The following is a 9,681-nucleotide window of genomic DNA, read 5'->3' on the forward strand; positions in this document are numbered from 1 at the left end:
CTCCCCATAATTATTCAACACCATCACCCTTTTATTGGGACATTGGCTAGCAATATGTCCAATTCCTTGACACCTAAAACATTTAATATCTCTAGAACGATTAATAGGAGTTTCAGGTTTACCTTGCATTCCCTGCTTAGGCGCCTCCTGTTTAATGTCAACTTTGGGCTTGACCACTACCTTGCTTTCTTCACGTTTAACAACGTTGGAACGCCAAGGTGTTGATGTATTCCCAGTTTGTGTGGTACGACCAACTCCTCTCCTCTTGAGTTGTTGCTCCACTTTTATCGCCATTTGCACCATTTCATCTAGATCCAAGTAATGTCTAAGCTCCACTTGGTCTTGAATTTCCCTGTTCAAACCACACAGAAAACGAGCCATAGTAGCCTCACTATCCTCATCTATGTTTGCTCTAATCATGACTACTTCCAATTCTTTATAGTATTCCTCAACACTCTTCACACCTTGTCTCAAAGTTTGTACCTTCTTAAACATTTCTTTATAGTAGTGATTTGGCACAAACCTCTTCCTCATTACGCTTTTCATCTCCGCCCAAGTTTCTATAGGCCTCTCATTGCATCTTCTCTTAGTGGTCACTAATTGATCCCACCAAATAAGTGCATAATCAACAAATTCAACCACGGCCAACCTAACCTTCTTTTGTTCGGAATAATGGTGACAATCAAACACAAATTCAACTCGCTTTTCCCATTCTAAATAAGCCTCTGGATCCGACTCGGCCCTCAACATTCTACTAAAATGCCCAAATAACGCCTCCATTTGAACCTTAGATAACCCTTGGTTCGAACTCTCTCCTACTTCCCTCTCCATTTTAATTTCAGATTTTGTACCTGCAATAAAATGTTAGTAGAAATAAAAGATTTTCCTCACCCAAATTCTCACGATCACTCCAAAGAAATAACACTCGCACTCAAATGTTTTTTTTCACTAAAATTTGATAGTTCTCTCAAAGGTGTGCTCAATCTTTATATATATATATATATTTTTTTTATCAAACTAACAAGATTCAACTTGTGAACACTTGCAACTGTTTCACATGGATTGCACAAAAACAAGAACGACAGAATAACACAGAACAAATTTTTCGAGAATTCTGGATTATCAAAAGATGATAGAAATAACGCAGATCTTAAAATAGAACAAAGGATAACACAAAACTTGAAACAGAACAAATTTTTGTTTTTGTTTTTGGTAGATATGACAATAGAAACAAAAGGATACCACAGATCTGAAAACAGAATGAAATTTGAGACAGATCTGAAAAATAACAACAACGATACTTACTTGAATTCAATGAGCCAAAGCTCTGATACCAAATGACATGAATCCTCGTACGAATGAAAGGCAAGCACGAATATATAAATCGCACCCTCAATTCAATAACAAACAAGGAACGATTATTTTGTCCCGATCTTTTGAAACTAGTAACGATTTTGTGATATTCACCTCTAAGCGATTATAACTTAGCAACAAATATCAACGATAAAACAATTGAATTTCTAACGAACCTTCAAAGAACTTGTTTTGACAATCCGTGCGAAGAACAATCGACAAACGCCACAAAGATGAAAATCTTTGATAAGTTTGATTTGGTTTTCTTCTTGTGAAGAACAAAGCTAAAAGCTTTGAAAATTGAGAGAACTCAATGTATTTGATATCAATCTTCAATAATCTCGTTTTTGGTCATTACAATGCATTATATAATTAATAAAACCCATAAAAAGTAGTGTAGAAAGCATTAAAGAAGATAACTAGCAACTTTGACACGGAAGTTGACAATAGACCGCGGGTGCGCTGCATACTGGACCGCGGGTGCGGTGCCGCTTCGGCGAAGTTCGGATGCAAAGGACCGCGGGTGCGCTAGCCTTCGGACCGCGGGTGCGGTATAGCTTCGGCAATATTCTCTTAAATTTGATTATTATGGACCGCGGGTGCGCTGTACCTTCGGCAATTGCACTTGAATAGCATTCCAAAAACCTCCAATATTATTCCCATGATTCTCAACCTCCTCTAATTTAGACATCCAACTTGTAGGACTTCCTTGATAGCTCATCATGAGTCCTTGAAGTGCAACTTTAAACTTCTTACTTCGTCCCCTCGTTATAGGTCCTTCGGGCAACTCCAACGACTCCCATGCTTTCTTTGGTGCTTGATCAACCACATTTGCATCACATAATCTCAGAGGCTGACAATCTGTTTCAAAGGCTAATCCAGACAAACAGCAATCTTCTATCAAATTGGAAACACCAATCGACGACAAGGATAAAGAACATACCTTTCGACTCAGTGCATCTGCTGTTGCATTAGACTTTCCTGGGTAATATTTGATTTCACAATCAAAATCCTTCAATAAATCGAGCCATCTTCGTTGCCTCATATTCAGCTCGGACTGTGAAAACAGATACTTTAGGCTCTTGTGATCAGAATAGATCTCAAACTTTTCACCGTACAGATAATGTCGCCATATCTTCAAAGTAAAGACAATGGCCGCCAATTCAAGATCATGAATTGGGTAACGAGTCTCGTGTGGTTTCAGCTGTCTCGAGGCATAGGCAATAACATGCCCTCGTTGCATCAGAATACAACCCAATCCTCGATGAGATGCATCACAATAAACCACAAATCACCAGTACCTCAGGGAATAGTCAATATCGGTGCACTGGTCAGTCTTTTCTTTAATTCAAGAAAACTGGTCTCACATTCCTCAGACCAAACGAATGGAGCATTCTTCTGAGTCAACTCTGTAATCGGTTTGGCAATACTAGAAAAATCTTTGATGAATCGACGATAATATCCTGCCAAACCCATAAAACTGCGAATCTCGGGCACTGATGTCGGTCTCGGCCAAGAAATCACTACCTCAACCTTACTGGGATCAACTGATATACCGTCTCCGGATATAATATGCCCCAGAAATACTATCTGTCTCAACCAGAACTCACATTTCAACAGTTTAACATACAATTTCTCAGCCCTCAAAATTTTCAACACAGTTCTCAGATGATTAGCATGCTCAATCATATTCTTTGAATAAATCAAGATATCATCAATAAATATGATAACAAAATCATCGAGATATCTCTGAAATATGCAGTTCATCAACCCCATAAATACCGCTGGTGCATTCGTCAAACCAAATGGCATGACAATAAATTCATAGTGTCCATATCTGGTTCTAAATACAGTCTTCGAGATATCAGAATCCCTGACTCTCAGCTGATGGTATCCAGATCTCAGATCGATCTTGGAATATACGGATGAACCCTGCAACTGATCAAACAAATCATCAATGCGAGGCAAGGGATATTTATTCTTTACCGTTGCCTTGTTCAGTTGCCGGGAATCGATACAGAGTCTCATTGAACCGTCTTTCTTTCGAACAAACAGTACTGGAGCACCCCAAGGTGACACACTCAGTCTGATATACCCCTTGGCTAGTAAATCCTCCAACTGTTCTTTCAACTCAATCGGTGCCATTCTGTACGGAGCCCTAGAAATCGGAACTGTACCTGGCATCAACTCAATGCTGAATTCTATCTCTCGAATCGGAGGCAAACCAGGAATCTCATCTGGAAAGACATCAGCAAACTCACACACCACTGGCAAATCCGCCAATGATGGACTTGATTTCAGTAAATCAACTGGATAGACAAGGAATCATTCCGCTCCTTTCTGCAATAATCGAGTCATAGATAATACGAATATCAAAGGAATTCTGGCTCGAGAACCCTTACCGTAAAATTTCCACTCATCAGCCATCTCAGGTCTGAATCTTACAATCTTGTGGAAACAATCGACTGTAGCCCTGTACTTGGTCAACATATCGATACCGATAATACAGTCAAAATCAGACAACCCAAGTACAATACAGTCTAACTCAATTTCATGCCCATCATACTGTAGTATACAATGTTTAATAGACTTCACTGATATCAAACCTTTCCCCAACGGAGAAGAGACAGACACTACCGCAGACAATGACTCAATAGGCAAAGAATGCATCAAAGCAAATCGCTCAGATATAAATGTATGTGATGCACCAGTATCTATCAATACATATGCAGGATAATCAAAAATAAAACAGTTACCTGCAACAACATCGTCAGGTGCCTCCTGTGCTTGCTCCTCAGTCAAAGCGAATACTCTTGGCCTGCTGTCTCGGAGGCTGGCTCACTGTCTGGCTTCCTACTGGCCTCTGCTGTGACTGAGTAGACGGTGCTGGTTGGAAAGAATGAACAACAGATGGTCGTCTCCCGGTCTGAGCCACTGATCCAGATGACTCTGCTGCCTGGGATCCCTGTGCACCTCTCTGGGGACATACTCGGGCAAAATGTCCCTGTTGTCGACATATACGACAAGAACCAAACACTCCTCGGCACTGCTCTGTGGAATGCTTCCCTCCACAAGTGCTGCAATATGGTCCTGTATAACTTTGGCTCTGACCAGTCTATCTCGAGCCACTAGAACTGGAAGAACTGCTGCCAGACTTCTTGAACTACTTCCCTCTAGCTTTCAAGAAATCCTTCTTTCCGCCACTACTGCTGCCACTTTCAAATCGAGGAGGTGGTTGCTGTGGTCTCGGTGCTGGTGGCACAAACAAAGCTCCTCTCAGTCTTATCAGACCGGCATCGGCTCCCTGTGTTCACCAATGTAAAAATCTCGGGATTCAAACCATTGATAAACTGATCCGCAATAGCTTCTTCATTCTCGGCCACATGTGGAGCAAATTGCAGCAAGGTAGAGAACTTAGTCACATATTCCTCAATAATTAGCTGGCCCTGTCTCAAGTTTGCAAACTCTGCTCTCTTATCCTTCCTGTACGACACTGGAAAGAATCTCTGATAGAATTCAGTTCTAAAGACATTCCAGGTAATAGTCGTACCTCGATGCTCCAAGGCCCGCTTTGTGGTAACCCACCAGTTCTTTGCCACATCATGCAACTGGTGCCCTATCAGTTTCACTCTCTTCTCATCAGTATAGTCCAAAGACTCAAACAACATCTCGATATCATCTAGTCAACTCTCACAATCCACTGAAGTCTCAGTGCCTTTCAGAGTCGGTGGATGGAAAAACTGAAATCTCTTCAGCAATGTTTCCATTGGAGTTGCTGTGACATCCATCGGAGGATTCGAAGTGCTACCATGTTCCGGTACTCTTCGGAGAGGCATATCTGATTATCAAAGAGGTTAGCAACAAAATACACAAATATGTTTCAGTCCTCCTCCGATCATCTTACTGCTGATCCAGAATCGGTGCTGATTCATTCTCAATAACACATGTTTTCAAATCAAGTCAAATAAACAGATAAACATGCATTATAAAGCAGTAAATCATGCTAGCAATCAAAAGCAGGAAAGAACACACCTTCTACCCCGCTCCCTAGTTCCTATCTCAATCTAAAGGATCTATCGTTCTAATACCACCTGTTGTGGGGACCCAGACGCTAATCATATTCTTAATCATCATTAGGACAATTTAATCAATTATAATAAACATGATCTATTTTTTTTTTAAATTGCGGAACGTAATGGAATACATGCAAATATACATCTCAGTATATTAAAAGTACAAGTCTGGTACTATATACAATCATTCGAGCTATGGTTTAATAACTATATATTCAGTATTCCAAACCCTATCTCAGATCAAAGTCCGCAGTCTCCACTCTAATCACGATCTCTCTTCATCTCCTCGATCCTGAACCTGTCCCACCTGTTGTCATGCACATATACAAACACGACAACAGCCGGATAACTCCGGTGAGAAATAAATCTCAGTATAAATCAACGAAACATGCAGTTATATCAACAATGTAAAAGCATGTAAAAAATTTAACAAATATCAGTAACATGTAACAAAATCAGAACATAATCAATATAAAATCGCCAATCAGACTCGTGACTCCACGTTTCAGACTAGACTCAATCCTAGTTTAGGGATCCCGGTTTCCAGACGTTGGCATTCCATATCGATCACCAGTAATAGAAGAAACTCCAATTCTATCCACATCGATATGGTATCGATCACCAGTAATAGAAGAAACTCCAATTCTATCAACATCGATTGCCAATCGTCCGGTGACCTGTACATGATAGACTTTGGCACTTTCGCCAATTTACTATCTTGTGACATCGTGCAATGTGCCCGTGGCGATCCCACCACTATCAGGCACTTCTGTCACAAGATCACTCGACTAATACCTGCTTTCTATACATTCATAGAACAAGCATATCAAGTCAAATCGATGAACATAGTGTAATAAGAAGTATGTGATTTAGGGAAACTCAAGTATATCATACTATACTCGAGTCGATCTCCCGGTACCACATTGACTTATACCTTTCGTCTGTAGTCTTTGGCTGAAGCAATATCAGTTCTGAACTCAAGACTATCTCTGTAAATCTGAAACGACATATTAAGAATCATAATATCAATATTCCATTCTCAATTCAACACTGAATCTGTTTAATCTGGATTGAAGTCAAATCAACGGCATAACGGCATAATTTCAGTATCCCCGTCAATACCAAATCAACAGACATCAATTACAAATCATAACTCATATCCGATACAATCTGTAATTCATTCATAATCCAAATCTGTCCGATTTCAAATCAATATAATCAGAAAATCATAACAGTTCCATAATCAGTCTGTTTTTCAATCTGACTTCGATTATACGATGTCTAACATGTCAAGAACATCATATATGAATCATATCAAATTCCTACAACATCATATTTTCAAATGATACCAAAACTCCATAAAACTTATGTCCAGTTATAGCCTGCGTCGATATGAATACAATACCGAAGTCGGATTCAAAATCTAACGGACGGATTTATCGCAAATCAAAATCTAAAATCAAGAATCACGTTTTCCTCCGAGCCTTCCGTTTTCCTCTTGTTTTTCATTATGAAGATTTGTATGTATATATATTCACACGTTGCATGTGGGGACCCGGAAGCTAATCATCTTCTTAATCATCTTTGGATTTAATTATCAATTAAAATAAATAGGGTCTAAAAATTTTTCTTTTTTAAAAATGTAAGTGCGGAACGTAATGGAATTTAACTAATATACATCTCCGTATAAAAGTACAATAATGTACAACACTTCTTCAAACTAGTCTAAGGTTCAACTACTAAATTTCAAGTATTAAACCAAGTCTACAATAAGTCCGGAATCACCACTCTAACTCATCTTCTCTCATCATCTTCTTGACCCCGATCCTGCCCCACCTGTTGTCATGCACACATACAAAACAAGACAACAGACGGATACTCCGGTAAGAATAAGTCCCAATATAAAACATGGTAGACATGCATGTACACAATATAAATCATAAAGTATACTATCATGCATAAAATCAATAGCAATAGATTTCATAGTCTATGAAACTAAATCAAAATAAGCATGCAGTAACAATGGGTTCCATAATCTCTGAAACCAAAATAAAATAAGCATGCAACTCAATTAAATTCATATCTTGACTCAACTCAACTCTAACTCTAGGGATCCCGGTGTGAATAAGACGTCACTGTCTGTCACCTACCCTCCCAATCGGGGTGACTGTACGTCTTATTCCTAGACTTCGGCCCTGTCTGTATCGAATATCTACAACCGGAGTGGCTCTGATCCGAAGCGTCGATACCACCGAACATCTAGTAATTTGGTGAATCTACCAAATGACTTTCCTATCTCAAATTCTTGAATATAAATCTATAAACAAAGCATAATCATATAAAAAAATAAACAACAATTCTAGTATGTGATTTGTTGGGAAACTCAAACTGAATCTTATTTGAGTTGTGTCTTCCCAAAACAAAACATGAATTATACCTTTGTCTTCTCGGTCTGACGAAGACGAAGTCTTGTATTCCAATCTGTCCATACCCAGTCTGGCAATGACAATCACATAAATACAATATCAGTATATAATTCGATTCAAAACCTGTTCTGATCAATACTCAAATCAGTATATAATCTGATCCATATCTGAACAAGGTACAATCTAATTCATATCAACGATATCATCGAAATCATTACTGAACCTGATCACTCTAAATCAACTAATGTTTCGACGGCATAACAATACAGTTTCGATATCCCCGTCAATCCAAACATCACAGATATAATATCAGGATTCATAATCTCAATATCTATACACTTAAGATCAGTAACAACACAACTCTGATATCAAATTCTAATCAATATCTTTCGAAATTCATAACAATTGTATAAACAGTCTATTCTTTAATCTGACATCAATTATACAATGTCTACTGTAGCAGAAACACTATATCTGATTCATATTCAATTCTGACAATATCATAAATTCAAATCGTGTCTAAACGCAACAAAACTTACGTTCAGTTGTAGCCTGCTTTGATAGGAACACAGTACTGAAGTCGTATTTAAAATCGGACGGGCGGATTTTGTGAAATCTTGATTTATAATTTCACGAAGAAATTCCGCAAAAGTTTTCCTTCGATTCTTTCTTTTTTTTCTGAATAAGGCTTGTCTTATATATATATATATATATATACAAGTTGCATACTACAGACCAAGTGGCATTTTTCCATTCTGCATGCCACGCGCATATGCGCGCACAAAGCCGCGCATATGCGCCGGAGGTTCGGCCCGGCACTTCCGCATTTATCTTCTCGCGCATATGCGCGACATATCTCGCGCATATGCGCGAGATGTTCTGTCTCGCATATCCCTTCACTCGCGCATATGCGCGCCTCCAGCCGCGCATATGCGCCCAAGGTTCTGAACGTTCCGCGCATGTGCGCGCATTCAAGCCGCGCATGTGCGCGCATGGTTCTGTCTTTCTCGCGCATGTGCGCCCATACATGTCGTTCTTGCACCTCATGTCAAATCTTCTTTCGGCTCTCCCGGTCTGATCCGTTTCATCTATAATCATCTTAATTAATAAATAAATCATTTCAAATTAATCTCAGATTACAGTAATAAAATCTCGGGCCTTACATTGCATGTAAAGGTTAGGTGTCTCGCCCTTTGTAAAACACGTCTCGCGCATATGCGCGATATCACGTGGAGCATATGCGCGAGACCATATGTCTCGGCGCGTCCTCTGCACATCACCTCGCGCATATGCGCGCCCTTACTCGGCGCATATGCGCGAGGCCTTTGTTCATTTTACCCAACTCTCGGGTACCCTCGTGCATGTGCACGGATACACATCGCGCATGTGCGCGAGGTTCTCTGGACATCTCGCGCATGTGCGTGCTCCCCGTCGCGCATGTGCGCCCACTTCTCTGGAGTTGACTTTAAACCCTCGCACAGCTCGCGCATATGCGCGCACACCCACCGCGCATATGCGCGAGACCCTCTGCCCATTTCGTGCATGTGCGCGTCTCATGTCGCGCATGTGCACGAAAGGCACTGTCCTCGCACTTACATCTTTTCATGCTGAATCAAATCATGTCCCGATTAATCCTCTCATAATTATATCAAATTATAAATCAATAATTACAGATTACTAGGATTAAATTCTCTTGCAATACACCGAACCCCTCCTTTAAAAAAAAAATAAATCTTGTTGGCCGGAATCCGGCAACGGAGCTCCGGCGATGGCGATGACGACTAAGGATTCTAAAAGTGTTTTGAATTATCAAAGTGTCATGGGCCTTG

The sequence above is a fragment of the Primulina tabacum genome, chromosome 9 (genome assembly GCF_025594145.1).
Source record: "Primulina tabacum isolate GXHZ01 chromosome 9, ASM2559414v2, whole genome shotgun sequence".
NCBI lineage: Eukaryota > Viridiplantae > Streptophyta > Magnoliopsida > Lamiales > Gesneriaceae > Primulina > Primulina tabacum.